Below are 20,117 nucleotides of genomic sequence, written 5' to 3'. Positions count from 1 at the left end.
ATCCTCATACACAAGATGGAAAAGTCTTCTAGGCAGTATTATTTTTAAGTGTCATTCACCATTGTTAAGGTTTGCTCAAACATTTGCTACAGCTCTAATAGTCTTGTATTTTGTAGTTGCAAAAAAAGGTCTGTAAATCAAGTACCACAGGAAAAAAACACTACACAATAGAAGAGAGCAATATATTATAACTTTCTCTCACATTATCTATATCACAACTAGCAGGAAACAACTGTCGGCTAGTCTGTATTTTAAGCCAAATTTTTAGGACTACCTACGGGACCAGAAACAGAAAATAAGCTGGGGAACCTGTGCTACTTTGATAGCAATGAGTAAAGCCTGGCTTTTTAGGGTTTCCCTTTTTATTTTTAAAAGCATTCCAGATCTGGTTTTTATAGTATCCCTTCTTCCATGGTATACATATATCTTACAGCATGTAGGCCATTCGAAAAAAGAAATAATCAAACCAAAAAAAAAACTGCTAAATCAGATCTCAGCAAAGTACTTGGCCATGCAGAAACAGGACTGACTTTACTAGGTTTGCTTATCATTTCCACATCCCTATAGTAAAAATATTTTCAGAGCTGTATTTGTCTTTGGCAGTACAATATTTATGCTTACAATATATAAATGCACACACAAAGTGAACTGCAGTTTATCCAAAAGTTACAAGTTTATATACATTCTCTAATAGTCTCCCAACACATTTCTTGCTCATGTGATGCTAAAGCACAAGTAAGAAAGCCAATTATGGAAGTACCAATCATTCAAATGCTCTCTGAACTGAGATTTGTCATATCATAACTTGCAATAAAATTCAACTTCCATAAAAAGCATTAACTACCTACCCTGCATAAAATTCTTTTCAGTAACAGAAGTAAAGCAGATATTCCCTCTACCTCTTCAGAGATGGATTTTGCAATTCTTTCATTTAGGATTAATAATGTACCAACAGAAGCTGTCCTCGAAGAACTAAATCTCTACACTTAACCCCCAAAGAAGGGAAAACCTTCAAGGTTACTAGTTATCTATTTGTATAATCCAAGTTTCACCACTTCTGTGGAATTCTGTTTCTTTGCACCTCTTAACTGTAAGAGGGATATCAGTTTCCATATTCTGGCATTTAGTATTCAGTGTGTTCTACAGCAGTGCCAGGTTTCTGAAACCATGTGCCAAAAAGCATGAAAAAAATCCATACGCACATACATAGAAATACGTAGATTCTAAATAAAAGAAATACATTTTTCCTTAAGAGGACTCACTGGAACCCTAGTGACTACCTAAAAAAGAAAATATCTTTGAGCCCTTACCAGTCTGACCACTCCTGAGTAGGTTTCCCTTAATCACGTGAAGGCTTCTTCACACTCTTCAACTGTTTGGTCCCCAAACTCCCAAGAATCATTTTTGGTAACTAAGAGTTTGCTACCTTTCAAAGGTGCTTCATATTCTGACACCATGACAGGATTAGACATTCCTCCTGGTTATCAACCCGTATCTTTTAAAAGCCAAGGTTGCAATATCTGCTCAATGGCAACTAACTCATTCTGGCAATAATCCATACGTATATGGCATAAACAAAGTCAGTTTTACTTACAGGTTAACAGTCTTTTTTAAACTAAGGGTTTGAGAGTGGTCAGAGTAATTTCTGAAGAATCAAAAGTGCTAACAGAATAGCTCAGGTTAGAAGAAACCTCAGGTGGTCTCTAGGCCTCCAGCCAACATCAGCTATGACATCAGATTTAGCTCACCCTGTGCTTCATCTGGCTGTACCTTTAACATCCCCAAGATGCACAACCTCTCCAGACAGTCCATTCCACACTATATAGTTGTTCTCACAGTGAAAGGGGGTTTCTTTAATTTTTTTTTTAATCTCCTTTTCATTAAAGGATGCCCCTCATGCCTCATCCTCCCACCGCTATGAAAAAAGCCTGGCCCAAATGTTTCCAATGACCTCCTTGTATGTATGAAAGGGATGCTGTTAGATCCCCCTGAGCAGTTTTTTTTCAGGATCAAACTACCGAGCTCCCGCAGCCTCCCCTTACAAGGCCTGTGCTCCAGCTTCCTGACCACTCTGCGAGTCCCTCTGCTGGGCTTGCTTCCAGTTTGTTTTTCCTGGATCAAAGACTAAAAAACAGACACGCTATTCTAGATACAGCTAAGCAGCACTGAATAGAGAAGAATAATTATTTCCCTATAAATACTGTCTACGCTCCTATTAAATATAGCTCAGGACAGCTTTGTCTGCTTTCACTGCCAATGCACATTTCTAAATCCCTTTTCAACAGAGCTGAAAGAAATACTGACCTTTTTCCAAGAGGCTAAAGACCTGCTCGCAACTCCTCAACTCCAGAAAAATTGGATTAATTCTTCTTCCTGCTTAATCCATCTTCTCCAAATAAGCCCATTTCAGTACTCAGATCTTGACGGGGAAGACTGCTAACCTGAACATGCACCTAAGCTCTGATTCAGCTGCTTTTGAATAAAAGGCAAATAAGGTGCTCTATCACTGCATATTTAGTAACATTGCAAAGAAATATTGGGCTTATGTCCTTTTTCCATTCATTAGAGCTGACTATTATAAACACTCTACAAAGAGTGGAAGTCACTGTGTTACCTCAGTCTTATTGGGCAAAAGAACTCCGAAAGAGTGCCAGAAGAAACCTCTGGATCACCGGGCCTTCAGTAGTTTGCTGTCTGAGCATCTCAGCTTCTCACTGCTAGTTGCTTTCATTCTGTTATAGCTTTGCAGACACTGCTGAAGAACCACTATCCAAAACACGATTCTTCTCAAAGAGACAGAAAGGTTTAAAGATTTCTAAAGAGCGTAACAGCACATCTAATGCCCCATGGCCTTTCCAGCTCATACAAAAGCTGTAGATTACTGGCTGTGGGGCTGGGAGCCTGGCACAAAAGGCAGGAACATTTTAGACTGTTTAGTGAAATCCTCCACCTAGTTACCAAGGGTAAAGGTTACACTTCATAATAGAAAGTCAGACCCAAAGATTAGTCACCACTCTCAGTACAGGGCAGTGAGGAATCACAGTGACTAATGTGTGCTATAAAGTGACTCTGCTACAGCTTATCAGCCATCAGGCAGCTAGAAGAGGAAGTCACATATTCAGAGTAAATTTATCAGTGATACACCCTAAAAATATTTGGGTAATTAAGATGATGCCTGTCAAGTTTTTCCTTTGTGCTACTCCCAAGAAGCAGCAGTGCCAGCTCCAAAATAAGAGGTCAAATTCATGAGAACATTCTTTCCTGCAGCAGTAAGAACTCTTTTCCTTAAAGTTTAAAATGAGAAGACAACAACTGCTTAAATCTGTATTTTACAACACTCATAGATAATGAGTAAGGAATACATACACAAATTATACACCCCAAACAAAAGCTGTTTTAGCACTGAAGTACACGCAGAGGTTTGCACTTCCTAACTCTCACTCAATAAAACTCTAGCACAGACATTAGTCCTTGCAAGGCATATGACAGAGACAACCATTAACTGTATTCTCATCTAATGACAGCAGAAAGACACCACATGAACTCTTACGACAGGACATATTCAAAACTGATTAGAATCATACTATAAGCTAGTTTCACATATCCCTGGGTTTGTTTGGCACATTACAAGTTATTGATCTCTACATTGGAGCAACACTTGCTGTGTTCGGAGGTTCAAGCAATGAAAACATCCTTTTCCAGAAACAGTAATATCTCCTTCCCTCTCCTTACCTTAAGGTATCCCATGCTTGTATCCTAATCAACATTCTACCCTCAGTGCCAGCACTAAGAAGCTAGCACACTACACTGTCAAACAAATCTGAAAGAGTCACTGAATACTTTCTCCCCTCATAACAACTCCTAGATAGTTTTCAGCTTGCTCAATTCTGATGTAGCTGCCTGGAAAGCTTTATGAATATTAATTAAGAGCCATGACACAGACACAAACACATCCTCCCAAACTCACTGACTGAAACTGATCATGAAACATGATCTGCTCTGATATCTTGGTCTTCCCCCTACCTTCCTGACACAACTACTAGCTTCTAACCTCACCTACCACCAAGCAGCAACAGCATAACTCTCTCCCACCACAGCCAAAACTTCCAATAAAATAGAGATGGGAACACTCAGACTTCTTTATCAAGCTGTTTGTTCACAGACTCAGACACCTAAATTTAAATGCTGTTCACATACCGAACAGCATTTGTTTCCCTACTTATTTTTTTGCAGTTTTTCATGGCACGCTTTTAGAAGTAAAAGCAGGTAATTTTAATTCCTACACTAAAAAATTAAGATTACTGAGTAATTTCAGTGACTTCCATGATCAGCCCATACACATGTTTATGTAGAGGATGAGAACAGCAGCACAGAATCCTTTCATAATATATTATTGAAGCTTCCAGTTTGCAGTAACCAAAGTTACACCAAATTTCCTATACGTAACTGTGTTTTTCCAGTGACATTCTACCTATCAAGTTTAAGCACTACACAGCTGAAACCCAAAGTCATCACAACCTAAGCTTCTAATGCAGTTCCATGGCCTTCCTTAAACCTATTCAAGTGTTCCATTAGCTCAAGGTTTTCTATTAATAGAAGAAAATACTTTCCACATTATGCTGACAAGAAAAAGCATTTTCTTTTCTATTATGTAATTAGTCAGGGAAGAATCCACTGTTTAGTTTTATTAAGTACTATGTACTTCAACACTTCCTTCTTCATTTTTGTTTCTGCCGCAGAGACACAAACAGGACACATTTCCTTAGAATTGTCTCTTCTCCTGCCTGGCACGCTATGTCCCCACAACACCGAGTATTATTGTTTAAAATAAAATTTCAAGTGGATGGTAACAGTGGAACAGCAGAAGAAAATAACTACAAATATCACTCCAATTCTTTCTGCAACACCTTTCCCATTTTGCTGTCTCCATTTGAGCCCCACCCTACAGGTCAGAAGAGTTCAAGAATACAATTTATGTGTTTGTACTGCCCCTCACAGAGCTACTATTTACATCAATACCTAACTAAACATCTCCAAAATAATTCAAGCGTCTCACCATTACTCCTTGCTAAACTGCACCTTTTGGTAAGTATCTTCTATCTTCTAGCATTTAACATCACTACAATAACAAATTCTTTTTATGCCAAGCCTTTCATGAGGCTCAGCATAGAGGCTTTTACTACTCACAATCCTTTCATTTATTTTCCTTTCCCTTATTACCTAGTAGTCCAAGAGGTTTATTGCTTTTTTAAAGCTTCTAAAAAGAATTTAAAGAACCAAGTTAATGATGCTCATCCCAAATTCCCATTTACTAAAATGGCAAGATTAAAACTACTCCTGCAAGTCAATAGACAAGTACCATCTTCAGCATTGCTCTTAGAAAAGCCATCATCATATTCTCTCATTGTAGCATTAGACAACTGCTTTGCAACATCTACATCTTGCCCATGTACCTACACAGCATGACTCAAAAAGTACAAGTGAAATTAATCTAATCACTGGAGTTAAATTGATCTTATCCTACCAAAAGGCAACATCTGATGTGAAAGTACACAGGTTACTCTGAATCTACACTGCACAATTTTATAATATACTGTACCATGTACCTCAGGTAGCAACCTCCACTCCCTAAGCTACCTGCTATGCCCAGGGGAGGCTTATCATCACTGAACCTGTTATGTTTAGAAGTACAGGAAAGTAAATGACCACTCAAACTAATCAAGCAGGAATGAAAGGCGGAAACAGAAGCAGCCAAACTGTCTGCTAAGTGGCACTTTTATCAGTTGTACAGTGTGCTGCAGCTGAATAGTGTTTCTTTTCCGTTTCTTTGCTTAAAGACTTGAACATTAACACTACTATCATTTTAAATTTTGAGTCAAGATATTATTTAAACAGTAAAAAACCAAGCTGGATCCCAAGTCCAGTTCTGACATTTGTTTTACTGTCCATGAGATATTTTGGGGAACAGGGAGGAGAGGCAGAAAAGAACATGTGATCAAACAAGATGTTTCAGAAAGGACATTTGGAAAAAGTTATTTCTGAACATACTTCATAGTTCTTGGTCACCTTTTTGTGTGAGGTCCTAGAGCTCTAAAACTTCTTTCTAAACAGAAGGCATTTCATAAAAATTATTCAAGAAGCATTTAAAAGCATTCCTATCCCATGTCCAGCCAGGTATCTATATATATATACACTCATTTATGGGAGGAAAGGGAGGACAAAGTACTGTTACGTAGACTAGCTGAAATGTGGAAAGACTAACTACAAGGTGACAAACATCCTATAAACTGCTCCCCCAAAACACACTGCAGCAGCAACAATTGCAAATGACAAAACAGTTTAGAAGGAAATCAGTCTCACCTGCAGACTCATGAAGACCAGTGATAAAGTTGAATATGTGCTAAGTTACCACAGTGTACAGCAAAGAAGCAGGGAATCAACTAACTCGATGGGATCAGTTACAGAAGTTTAAAGAACTAATTGCACAACTGGAACTAGTGTAATCAGGTTTAAAAGACGACCGCGCAGAACTCTGCAAAATCAGGGCACAGTAAAAACAATTATTCTGGTCTACGAGCTGGTGTTTTCTCACAAAAAACATCTGACTATGTGTTGCTATTTCTGCTGTGCTCCTGCACTAGTCTTCCTCAAAAATACCAATTATGCCAAAATATATTTGTATGTATCAGCAAGGACAGTTCATGTACTGGCTTCAGAAGTGACCTTCTGACTTTAGGGCAAATTGACATAATCAAGGAGGATTACAGTCTAGAGCAAAACATGAAATCCAAGCCATTATAATGTGTAACTTCCACCAACATAACACTACAGTAACCCAGGCCACTTGTTAAGGTATCTACCCAGATAAACACAGGCCAGCACAAGGGCTTGCAGCATCTAGTTTCTGCTAAAACAAGCTGTTCCAGGAACTGCTGCTGCATGGCCATTTCACAGCTACAGCCACTGCACATGCCTCTACTCTCAACTACTCTCCTCAGGGAGAGATTCATCTTGCCAGGAGTAGGACAGAACATCCAAATATCAATGGCACCAGCATTACCCCAAAAAACTTCCATCTATCCAAAGAAACAGAAAGGTCATGAAGGGAAGTCTTAATCCAGAAGGTCAGCTATGCCAATTTTACTTGAGAGCTACTACCTTAAAAAGTGAGTGGCTTCACAATTTCACTGCTGCAGAACTGAAGCACAGAAGATCGCACTTTACCTCACAACATCTTTATTGTGCTGGCATCTTTTATTTAGCTGGAAGCAGAAGCCACATTGGGACACTAGGAAATGCCACCCTGTGTTAGGCTGCTCCACTCCCCTCAGTGCAGCAGTAATAATCAGTTCAATCAGTCTAGGCTGTGCAATTGTAACTCATATTACAGGTCAATTATATTTTTATTTAACTGCAAGAAGTACAGCAATCTGTATGGTATATCTGTATAGAATCATAGATTAGCTTGTGTTGGAAGGGACCTTAAAGGTCATCTAGTTCCAAACCCCCTGCCATGGGCACAGACACCTCCCACCAGCCCAGGCTGCCAAAGGCCCCATCCAGCCTGGCCTTGAACACCTCCAGGGATGGGGCATCCACAGCTTCCCTGGGCAACCTGGGCCAGTGCCTCACCACTCTCATAGTCAAGAAATTCTTCCTCATGTCTAGTCTAAATCTGCCCCTCTCCAGTTAATACCCATTGCCTCTCATCCTATTACTACAAGCCTTCGTGAACAGTCCCTCCTCAGCTTTCTTGTAGGCCCCTTTTAGGTATTGGAAGGCTGCTATGAGGTCTCCTCTCAGAGCCTTCTCTTCTCCAGGCTGAAAAACCTCAAGTCCCTCAGCCTGTCCTCATGTGGAAGGTGCTCCAGCCCTCCAATCACCTTTGTAGTCCCCCTCTGGACCCATTCCAACAGTTCCATATCAACTTCTTATGCTGAGGATTCCAGAACTGGACACAATGCTCCAAATGAGGTTTCACAGGAGAAGAACAGAGGGGCAAAATCACCTCCCTCGACCTGCTGACCACGCTTCTTTTGATGCAGCCCAGGATACAGTTGGCCTTCTGGGCTAGGAGCACACTTTGCCAACTCACTACCCACATGCAGGGTGGGGTTTTGTTGTTTTGGGCTTTTTATGGAAAGGGAGGGGGATGTTGTGTTTGTTTAGCTTAGAGGGAGGAGTGGTTTTGTTTTCTAGGTTTTGGGGTTTGGTTTTTTTTTTAAGGAATAGAAGGAATTTATCTAAAGTCCCAGAGCCAATCTATTTTTTCCCCCTCTTCCTAGTACTTTGACTTTTAAGTTGTCAAAGAGTATTTCTGTTGAATCTTTTTTTAAAATAACCAGAAGTTCTTTTAATAGTCTACACATATGAAAAAAAGTTTAAAGAAACTAAAAAAAGTCTTTACACCACAAGGAAGACAAAATGCAGCTCTGGCATAAGATACAAATTGAGCTATGATTCTGTAGTTTAAGTCCTTGAGAAAGCTAAATCTATACCCTACAGCAGATATATTATCCCTTCCTAAAACTTTCCAGATGAGTTCCCATCATTCAGTATCTCACTCAAGACAAAGAGCACACAGAAACAGGTTTTCTGTACTGTAGTGTTAGTATTCCAGCAAAGCCTGGGAAACAAGTCAGCCTGAAAATCATGTCCAGCCTCTGAGCAAGTCTGATTTCCTGATATCTGATTTAAGATCATGCACTTTGTGAGCTGCCTTAAGTATTCAATACTCAGATGTAGATGTGCAGATCATAAGCAGAAAAGGAGTGTTGGATCTTTTGATTAAAGACATCTTCCAAAGCCTAAGGTGTTTCTTACTACATTCCTAGGATAGCTATACTAAAGCATACACACAAAAAAGAGTTATCCTCTTCAACTCTGAAACAGTTTGATTCCAAAAGAGTAATTAACTATGCTAGCCTAAGAAGGACTATTCAGAGAAAGCTCTTAGCTTCCCAGTCTCCTCATGTCTGACAGCAAGACTTATGAAAGAGATTTGGACAACATAGAGACCTATTCAACTCTGGTTATATGGGGCAGCAGCACAAGCCCTATGATGGCACAAGCTGTCATCATCTATTCTGCAAAGAATCAGCCAGGGCAGCCCCCTGAAGTCTTCAGGGTCAGAATTCACAGTAAAATTTAAGCATATTCAGACACCAGAAGACTTAATAATCACATGCACATACTGAGACACTTTACAGCAAGAACTTGAGTTTCCACTAACCCTCAACATTTGAGCTGAAGCGTGGACTTCCAGAGCAAGCAATTAAAAAAAGAAAAACAACACAAAAAACCGCCAGAGAGCAAGATACTATTTGGTTTAACTACGTTCACCATTTTCATCACGCAGTACAGGAGACAGAATAACACAAGACAAGAAGGTGCTCACACACCTACATACTTGAAAGTAGTAACTCCATTCTGAGTTGTTAGGTAAGAGGCTATATGTTGCTTGACGTGTATCAACATGAAGATCTATTTGAAATACTGCTTGGTTATCCGCAAACGTCATTCATGGGCAATCATTCTATAGATGCTGCTTGGCTAAGGGGTAAACAGAGAGAAAAAGGTCCTCTCAGACAAGGCCAGACTTAAGTTACATCAGGCTGAACATTAAACATTAGGCCAGAACTGATTAACTAGTTTTAATGCCTTGATGTCCTAAGGAAGAGGGTCCTGTTGAGCTAAGGTACAGGTCAACTCATGAGTACATCTAGACTACATGCCTACAAATCCCCAAACCGACTTGCTTTGGGTGAAGCATTTTAATCTGTTCTGAAGAAGTCTGACATTTTGCTCAGAGCAAGTTTGTGTCAAAGACTGAGATTCAGTGGAGAAACAAGCAGCAGCTACTTAACAGTTCAAACTATGCCCTAGAAATTCTAAACTACAAAAGCAGAGAGGTTTTATAGATGTACACATACTTCTAATTCACATATCTGAAATCATCAAGTGACACAACACTGGTCAAAAAAAAAACCAAAAAACAACACAGAAGCAGAGGCTGCCTTTGCTTTTTTAACTCAATCCACAAACTGTCCTAGACCCATAAGGCTCATTAATAGAAGAGATGGGAAGCATAGAAAGAGCGTCTTAAAACAGTCATAATAGCAAAAAGACAAAAAAGTAACCTTAAATAAATTTTCTGCCCACTCTCTTTTACTCCATTCAATCACATTATTACAAATAAACAACAATAAAAATACCGTGTCCTGCACTTTGTAAGCCCTACGATGAAAGGAGAAAGACTTGTAACCTGATTCCAATTGGAAACACTGTAGAATATTACTATAAATGCATGCCTAAAGTAGATTTTTCATGTTCTATTTTCAGCAACGTGTAACAAAATCATAAGCTACACAGTATCAGTCTTATACCTACAGAGAATACAAACTATTAAAACCAGAGCAAGTACCTTCATAATAGTAAGCATTATGGAAAATTAATCAAGATAGTAGTGCTTTAAGCAAATTAGGTGAGGCCTAAATACAATACTGCTCACACAGCTGTCCTTGTAATTGCAATACAGACTTTTATAACCAATAGCCTTTTCTGTTTATTACATGCATCACAGTCAAATTTTGACTGAACTGTGTTGCCTTAAACACATGTTCCAGAAAGGCTTGCACTGCTAAAAGCTTTGTGTCCAATTTCACTACAACAGGATGCAGGGGGAGAATAGAAAAAAGCGCACACGCATGCACACTCAAAAAAAGTTGTGGGTAAGGTAAAAGAACACAGTTCTAGTGTTTGCCCTTAATGCAGCACGATAGAACAAAGTGCTTCTGATTTCTTGCAACTCTTCGCTACATTCAAGGCCCAAAGAAGAATAGCATACCATTTTAAGTTCAATCATTCAGTACTGAGCTCCCCAAATGTCACAGAGCCAATGAGTTTATCCTAATCTCTTACGATGTTTAAGGATCTAAACTTTTTCTAAGTCCAAATTAAGAAAACATAAAACAACAACCAACAAGAAACTGTTTATGGGAACATTCATTCCGCAGAGTAAAACTAAGCTGGGCAGTTAGTTTTCTTGTTCAGATTGTCCAGTGACTAGAAATAAGTATACACAGGAAAACAAACTGACCCAAGTTTGTAGAATTACACTTTAAAAGAAGCACTACATATCAATGAAAAATACTTTTAGAGCAAGAAGTGTAATTATGTATATTTTTGTTAGAGCTGAAAATTCTTTAGCCCAACTACTTTAGCTTTGACATTTGACAAGCATTGTGTCAATGAAGGCATCGTGTCTAGAGGCATACTCTCTCATAGGACGGAAATACAACAGCACTTTGCAGCACCACCATTAGCTTTCCATTACATTTTCCACATCAAGTAGAGTCGTTTGTTTTTGGTTTTTCTCCTTTGCAGCATCTCCACTTTGCAATAACTGCAGCTGAGCAAGCGTCTTAAGTTGGCCTTGTAACTTATTAAGTGGAGCTAAGATTTGTGGTCATAAGCCTCATGCAAGACCAAGGTGGTTATGCCAGAAGCCAGAAATGAACTTGTCAAGTGACACTCAAGATGATATATAAAAATCAGAGTGAAATCAAACGAAGACAAGATCCTGCTTCTGAAAATAGCAATGTAAAGAATTCATATATAGCACCCTTACAGATTAGTACAATGTTATGAAAATAGGAAACTCCATAAACTTTGGTGGGAATTTTGTCAGCCTCTAATACACAGGAACTAAAAGTAACATGAATTAACTTAAGCTACAATATATTCGTAATTTCTGTATACTCCTGAAATAGATAAGACAGAAGAAAAACTACTATGAACTAACCCAAAGTAGATCCATAGCAATTAATTTCCCTCCACACAAAACAACAAAAGATTCGTTTTCAGAATTTCAGCTTTTGTGTCTATACTTAAGTCACCATACACAAATTTGAACCAGAAAAACTGGCATGGGATATAAAAGAATTCTACATTAAACATGGGTTTTAGCACTGTCAAGACAGTAACATGGCATTCCAGTTTTTAAAATGTCCTTTTGAGCAGCAGCAGTGATGGTAACAGCTTGCTCTAACATGATCTGTGTTCAGTCTCAAACCAAGATATAGGCAGTGGTACTTGGCACCCTTATAAAGTATCTACAAACAGCAAGTGCCGTTTCCCACTTACAGGGTTGATGTAGGGAAATAAAAAAAAAATCAGATGAGCTGTAATTACTGTATAAACTTATTAGAACTATTAACGAGCTATAGGATTATATCACGCCTTCCACACAAAAAAGTTAACTGAGGCATGCCTGATGTTTCTCTAGCAAATTATATTACCTAGGGAAAGTCTGTCTCCTTATTTAGGTCTGCTTCACTAACCAATAGTCTAGCACTGGAGTGAACCTGAGCAGGCACTTGGGTGTATGCATGAGCAAAATGTTTTGTCATTGTTAGGTGCATTTCACAAACTAATTGTGAAAGTCATTCAGCACCCATCACACAATAGTTTAAGATCTTAGGAAACTAAGCAGAGTAAAAGGCTAAAATGATAAAAACTATAATGCAAATATATTTCAACACAAAACCACAATCAGTGAGAGAACATGACTACTTAAAGGTCTTTTACAGATTCATGTGTCATACTAGAGATATGTTGGGGAGGTAACATACCAAAACACATGTAATAACACTTCAATAAAGGAAAACCACTATATTTTGCTTAATGCTTTAAGCTAGGTCTTATAAAATAAAGATTCTAGACAGGCTCTGACAGACTGTTGTTCTTTGAGGCTGGACAGATTCCAGCACTCTGATAGGGTTACAAATTCCCACTTATTTTACAGTTACAGATTTTAAAAAGAAAAACCAACCAACCAAGTTTCAATTCTAGTATTAGAGGCATGAGTATGAAACATCTGCAATTAAACAAGAAAAAATCCTCCCCTAAGTTACACACTACAACTACAAAATATAGCATGTTTTGCTAGTTCAGTGACACTTTGCCAACAGAATTTGCATACAAATTAAAACTTAAACATACTAGTATGATTTAACCCTTACTAGTACTCAAATTTTAATTCTTCAAACATTTGAGTTTATGGTATTAGCAAGATTGAACTGGGTCTAAGATATCAGAGACACTAAGCAAAAACATCTTCTGAAAACCAGTGATTAAAAACTACTGCAGGCAGTTTGTAAATTCTTGGGGGGGGGTGTATGATGAACAGCTTAAACATATTTAGCTTTACTAGTTTTGTTTTGCTCTTTATTTCTTTCATGATCACAAAATCTTAGAATTGCTACATTGGAGAAGATCTTTGAGATCATCAAGTCCAACTATACCTGTCCACTACTAAATGATATCCCTAAGCACTTAATCCACCTGTCTTTTAAGGCCTCCAGGGATGGGGACTCAACTACCTCCTTGGGCAGCCTCTGTCAGTGCCCAATAACCCTTTTGGTAAAGAAATTTTTCCTAATGTCCAATCTGAACCTCCCCTGGTGCAACTTGGGGCCATTCCCTCTCATCTTATGACCTATCACTTGGGAGAAGACACCAACACCCACCTCGCTACAACCTCCATTCAGGCAACTGTAGACAGTGATAAGGTCTCAGTCTTTTTCTCTAGGCTAAACAACCCCAGTTCCCTCAGCCACTCCTTGTAAGACTTGTTCTCCGGCCCCTTAACAAGCTTCATCGCTCTTCTCTGGACATGCTCCAGCCCCTCAATGTCCTTCCTGTAGCTCTACACACTCCATTTAGAATTCCATATTACTGATAAATCAAAAAGAGTCCCAAATTAATTTATTTTAAATGTAGCCTCTGTTAACTGAAACAGTCTGTGAGTGCTGCGCATCAGTTTAGTTTAAGTCACCCAAATTAAGCTGATGCAACTTCCCAAAGCATTCAGAGTTACACCCAAAAGGCTCAGCATCTATTCCTCAAGGAAGAACAAGTGTACAAACCTACTCCGCTTTGCATCAGTAACAACAGATGCATAAAAGCACTGCAAAGTTTATCGTGAAACCTACTGCATTGCACAGGATTTTAGTAAGATCCAGCCTGAGGAAAACTGAATATATAAAGGAAACAGAAGACTACAGAAGGGAGCAGCAAGAAATTAACTCAAAAAGCCGGAAATAGTAAGACACTGCTTTGTGCAGTGGCAAAGCTCACCATTTGGAAGCCCCACAGTTCCACTGACAGCAGCAACTTAGTTTTTGTTTATCAAGTTTATAAAGATTAAGTGGGATGCCCCTGAAACTTTAAATATGGCAGTTGCAAGTTAACCTACATAAACTGGGGCAGGTAAGTGAAAGCAAGCCACCTGCTTTTAGTTCAGGTACCTTCAAGCAAACCAGATGCTCTCCTTTTCCAGGGTTACCCTGAGAAAGGGTATTTTACCTGGAAAATTAAACAGTTAAATATTGAATACATTATTTTTTACTAAAAAAAAAAATGCCAAACAACCTGCCTTGTCAGAGTGAATGCAATGAAGTGTTCCTGAGTAATCATGCTCAAGAATTTCAAGAATTATTTTCTTCTAGCATTTAGACCCAAACACTGATTTGCAATGATTAACTTGACAGCTTCAGATACTCTGAGAAGCTATTTTAACTTCTCCATCCATACAAAAGGCTAGATTTCAATATTTGTAATGTCATCAGACTGCAAACAAGAAGAACCCACACTTGACACTGTGTATTTTGAAAGGGACCTAACACAAAATAAGGCTAGAAGTTTTACACAGCAATAACAAGAATGACCTCGAAGCACAGCAGTGCCTTGTGTTACACACTACAATACATGTCAGCTGGAGGGTAAGCAACAGGTTTTCCTGAAGGTTATTTAGTTTTAGTATACTGTTTAGTTCTATTAGAATTTGTATCAACAAATATAAAGTAGGCTTCCAAAATCAAATACATGGGTCAGAAGGACTTTATTCTTTGTATTTTATGTATCTCCACACAAGAGCTAGTCTGGGAAAAAAAAAACAAACAAAACCCAGTAATAACACAAGCAAGCGCACACCCCCCCCTCCCTGAAGGAGATACTTGTGGTCATTAAAGCTGTAGAGCCTTAGTTAAAGACTCAGGTTCAGTGTATTTAAGAATTATCTTTCAAACAGGTGCAGATTGGACAATACAGAGCTAACTGTATGACATAAGACCTTCCTATCAGCAGCTCTTAAGGTCTTCAGCATCTGCTGGGACAGTGGTGCCTGGATGCCTGACATTCTTAGTGTCCACAGCATCTTCGGGAACAGTAGTATCCATGGTACAAACAATTCTCCCAGCAGACAAAGATCTCTGAAGACAGTGGACCTAGTGTTACATTAATCTTCCGAGCATCTGTTTGGGCTACTGCAATACCATATCCATACTAAATAAGGTGTCACAGCATCTGTATTGTCCACTCCTCACAAATAGTATCAAAGAACAGTGTAGGCCAACAGCCCATCAACATTAAAAAAAATCCAAACAGAAGATATATGCAATTTTGTTACCAATAGCTGCATCTTCGAAGTCCATTTCTATACTAGGAGACTTAAGTGTGATAAACCACTTCTTCACAAACTTTTTTTAACATTCCCTGGTCCTTAAGAAAGATTACTCTGCTTTTTAAATCCATCATTTTTTTCAATTTTTTTTTTTTGTTTTGTTAATCCTTTACAGTCATTACACTACTTTCCAGCCTTCATACTTTTACTTGGCATATTAATATGCTGTCAACAAAGAATTCTGTTTTTTTTTTAGAATAAAACATACTTGAGATAAAGTCTCCTATTCAGCTCTCCCAGAGACAAGGAGGCATCTTTGTGGTTTGTGTTTGCTTCTTTTAAATCGATAAGACAATATGACATTTTCACAATACTGCATCATGATATGCTACTTCTGATGTCTACTTAAAACATCAGGTTTTGAATTCAGAAGAAAATTAGTTTATGAAAACAGGACTGTGAAGCCTCATCATTTTTGTCTCTTACAATATTACAATCATAAGATGCTTTCACAATCCAGAAAAATAAATGCTCATCAACATGCCAACTATCGCTCAATGTTTAAAACTTAGGGCTAAAGTTATCCTAGCTTCAGATTTACAACCTATTAACACAGGGGGAATTCATCTTTGCTTTCTTCAAGTTCTTGTTTCTCCATTGTGAGAGTTCACTTGAAGGACAGTAGAGAAATCAATCTCATTAAAGGCCTTTATCTGGATACTATTGTTGTCATCTTAAGTTACCACACACACTGATTTGTTCAAACACCCCTTGTGACTGCACGTACTACAGAGAGAGCACTTCAATAATATTTTTCTAGGCGAGAGAGACAAGTATATGTTTCTCTAATATCAAACTGATTATTTCTTTACTGAAAAGTAATGTAAAGAAAGTAATGTAAATCTCATCCAACGGAAAAAAAAATACAGAAGCAAGCATATCGACTTTTCCAGTAAATTAAGCCCTAGACCATTTAAATTCAAATAAAGTTACTGGTTTAATAGAGGAAAAAGAACCTAAGGCTGTACAATCTCCAAAAAACCTGCCCTGTCAAATAATAATACATATAAGCAACTGCATTAAACGTAATGAAAAAGCAGCAGGTTTTTTAGGCAAACCACTTAACAAATGCAACTTAAAGTGACACTTGCTCAAACTTCTGTGAGGCCTGCTGTCTCACAAAATATCATGCACCTGCTCAGTTTACGCCAATATCTCTATGGAACTATTCACCTATACAATTAACTGTGTATAAATTATTAACTGTTAAGTGGTTTGAGGCTAGATAGATACTTGATTTTCCAAATTTTTGCCAGAAGATTATGCATTAAACTTATGCATTATGCATTAGCTCAAAATCCTTGTGAAAAGTATTTATGCCAAAAACCATGCAATGTCAATAGAAATGTACTCTGGTACAAGTCAAGCTTAGTCGAGCTGTACTTCAGAAGTTTCAGAGTGGCTTCAAACAAAGCAGACCTACAGCAACAAAACCCATCAAACGAACCCTACAGCTATGCACCTTTACACCACCATTACCATCCTTACAGTAATCTTTCTTCTTCCTGAGCTGAAATTCAGCATTTTGAACTCCCCTCCCGTTCAACTAGGTACGTGGTACTGCTCTAATCTGTGCACAGGCACTGCCGACATCAAGGACACACAAATTTCACCAGCAAACTAAGTAACGTTCCCTGCATTACCTATTTGCAAAGGCATCAAAACAGAAGGTGTCCTCCTTAATTGAGGAGACGTCTTCAAGAGTAAAATTAAGACTATTTGGCAGGTAAGAACATACTCTAGAAATGGAAGAGAGTAAGAGCAGGATCGCTCTTCCCAGCCCACACGCTGAGGTGCGTTAATGTGGGTGCCATACTTACACTCCACCTGTGCCGTTCCCAACTCATCTGCACAGCTGCACACACAGAAGCTTGCGCTGCCGGTGGTTCCTCCTCTAAGGCAGCTGGAAGTCTTTTTCGGAGCCCCAGGGCTCTCGGGTTTGGGCTTTGCAGTTCCTTATGGCCAGACACCCCCCGCGCTGAGACAGCAGCGCGCAGAAGCCGCTAGAAAGTTTGCCACAGCCTCTACCTTCCCCTGGCAATCCGCTCCCCTCGCTGGCTCAGCCTGTGCTCTCCCCGGCGACGGGGACTGGCTTTAAGGGCGTCAGCGCAGCGACGCTGCCCGGCGCGGTTCGCTGCCCGCGGGAGGGCGGCTCCGCGCCGGGGGCAGCGCTCGCTCGGGGCCGCCGTGTTTACCGCGAGTCTCATGCTCGCCGCGAGAGCCGCGCTCCCGCCTGACATCATTCATTCTCTTACACGCGCGCCCGCCCACTCCATTTCCAAACAGTGACTCACCCCGGCGCTGCTGCTGTTATTCGGGGGCAGGGCTAGAAAAACCGGCAGGACCTCTGCCCAGCCCCCGCCCGAGGTGCCGCTCCCGAGCCGGGGTCTCGGCAGATGCGGGGATGCCGCTGCCCGCATCCCGGCTGCCGTGCCCGCAGCCGCCTTCTGTCTCCTCCTCAAACTACCCACGTCTCCGGCGGGGGAAGGGTTCGGCTCGCCGGGAGAACGGGACGCGCACGGCCACGCCGCGCCCATGGAACACTTGTTAGGAGATGGGCTTCCCGGTGTCCTTCCCCATGGCGGGGGGAAGAGTGGAATTAGATTATCTTTAAGGTCCCTTCCAATCCAAAGCATTCTAGGACTTAATTTCTCTGTTCTCGAATGAACGGTGGCTGTAGCTAAAATCCCCACTTCTCCTGTTTCACCCGTTTTCGGGGTGCAGAAGGGGGAGGGGGTTTCCCTCCCCCTTACTCTCGTTTCCCTTTTAAAGAAAGAGCTCCCCATCATTACGTAGCAACCAGATTTTGTTGGGAGTCTTCCAGCGTAACAAACATGTGATCGGCGAGGGGAGGGAGCGACGGGAAAGGTGGTGTCAGCTCCTCCACTCGCCTTGGCGGCCGCGCACCTCTCCTGCCCTGAGGCCAAAGGGTCAGAGCAGCTCCCGCAAGCACCAGGGAGAAGGGAGACCGGCTGCACCGCCCCAGGGGGCAAAGAAAGCACCTGCCCAGTGTTTGTTACACCCCTGGAAAGCCTCTGACCCCCGTGTTCGTTATAGCCCTGGAAAGCCCCCTTCACCCAGCCACTGGCTATTCTGGTTGCTCACACAGTTTTTTTCCGCAAAAGCTTGGGGGCAGGGGGAGAAATCTGCTTTATTCCAGCACAGGATGGAAACATTTTCTGCATTGAGTTCTGTGGGACAGGGAAAGCCGTGCCCTGATCTAACAGCCACAGGCAGAGTGCTGCTATGGACAAGATGCCAGGATTTTATTTTCTCTCCTGCAAGATTAACACAAGTAGTACCAGATACCCAGATAAACAATACAGCCGGGCTGCTGCTGTCCCTCTCGCTAGGTGAATTCACACACACACCCCTGCAGTACCGAATCAAGGAAAACTTGGAGCCTCACAGCGTTCTTCACTACTTGCTCCAGCTGCACCTCCCCCCCCAATTCCTGCAGCTGGGTAATGCATCTTTTAAAAGAAAACTGGAAAAACAAGAGGTACTGAACAGGCACTGAACAATGTTTGCTTTTAACAGGTTACAAAGACATATACCTATACTTAATTGCATACACTTAAATGCATGTCAGCCTCTGCAAAATTGGGTTTTAACTTGAAGACATCCTATAATAGGATATTGTCTGAGAGTAACTAACTGTTTAAGAGTAAAAACAGCAAGAAGTGTTTCCATAGGCAAACATACAAATCAATACAGCAAGTGTTAGAGGCCCTTTTTTTTTTTTAATCAAAGAAAACATTTAAGGAAGGTTAAAGAGAAAGAAGGGAGAAGTTACTAGCATTTATCTAAATTATTTAGATACAACTGTCACCTGAAACAGTCTTTACTTTTAAATATTATTCCTTGAAGCACTGCATTTGAGAGCAAAAAATACCAGTAGCTCACCCTGTTCAAGGCTACGCTTCACATCCAACCCTACAAGCCCATCCACACAAGTGACCTATTGAAGCAGCGCCCCCATGGAGCTCAGAGATGCATCTATGAAGAGTAGCATGCAGGAGGCTTTCTGTAACTAATTTGGTAACTATGGTTTGCAAGTCTTGCATAGCAACAAACCCTCCAGAGCAAGTGGCACATTTGTGAAGTCATAAAACTTGGCAGAGGAATTAGCAGCACATATCTTGATCATTACTTTAAACTACATTAACTTCACAAGGGCCTTTTCAGACAGAAATTATGAGGGAGAGAACTTAAGACTTGCAGAACGATGACATTTTATAAGAAAAAGAAACCTATGGCACATAAAACTCCCTGGGGAGACCAACACAAAAGTCACATTCCCTCTTCACCTCTCAGGGAGGCAGATGGGAGAGAGGGAGGAGAGTTTTGAGGGGAAAAAAAAATTGCTGTTCCTTTCAGCTGGAACAAACCCAGCATCTTTTTCATTACTGTTTATTTCCCCCCCCCCCCCCCCCCCCCCCTTTCATGAGATCAGCAGGGATATTATTGGAAACAGAAATTCTATAAATGAACACAGCCAGCCTGTGCATTAAAATTCTGACTATTTCCAAAGAGACACCCAGGCAGTTTTCAAAAGCAGCTACCACCAGAGTCCTGCTTGGTTCTGCAGTGG

General features: G+C 40.3%; 1 protein-coding gene across 8 annotated transcripts in view; it reads right to left on the bottom strand.

The window, feature by feature from the left end:
* The window catches only part of SGMS2 (sphingomyelin synthase 2), a 61,682-nt gene that overhangs the window by 20,772 nt on the left and 20,793 nt on the right, over window positions 1–20,117 (bottom strand). The window contains exon 1 of one of the 8 annotated variants that reach the window (XM_054065455.1): window positions 17,818–18,233. The exons of 2 other annotated variants lie outside the window; for them this stretch is intronic. The gene's annotated coding sequence lies outside the window, so the exon portion shown is untranslated. Of the gene's footprint in view, window positions 1–2,614; window positions 2,632–3,732; window positions 3,750–9,401; window positions 9,519–17,343; window positions 17,750–17,817; window positions 18,234–20,117 lie in introns of those variants that run through there. 5 more of the 8 variants (XM_054065452.1, XM_054065457.1, XM_054065456.1 and 2 more) reach the window with 5 other exon arrangements.

Source organism: Cuculus canorus, chromosome 4, assembly GCF_017976375.1.
Source record: "Cuculus canorus isolate bCucCan1 chromosome 4, bCucCan1.pri, whole genome shotgun sequence".
Classification (NCBI taxonomy): Eukaryota; Metazoa; Chordata; class Aves; order Cuculiformes; family Cuculidae; genus Cuculus; species Cuculus canorus.
This window is presented reverse-complemented; position numbering and strand designations above follow the sequence as displayed.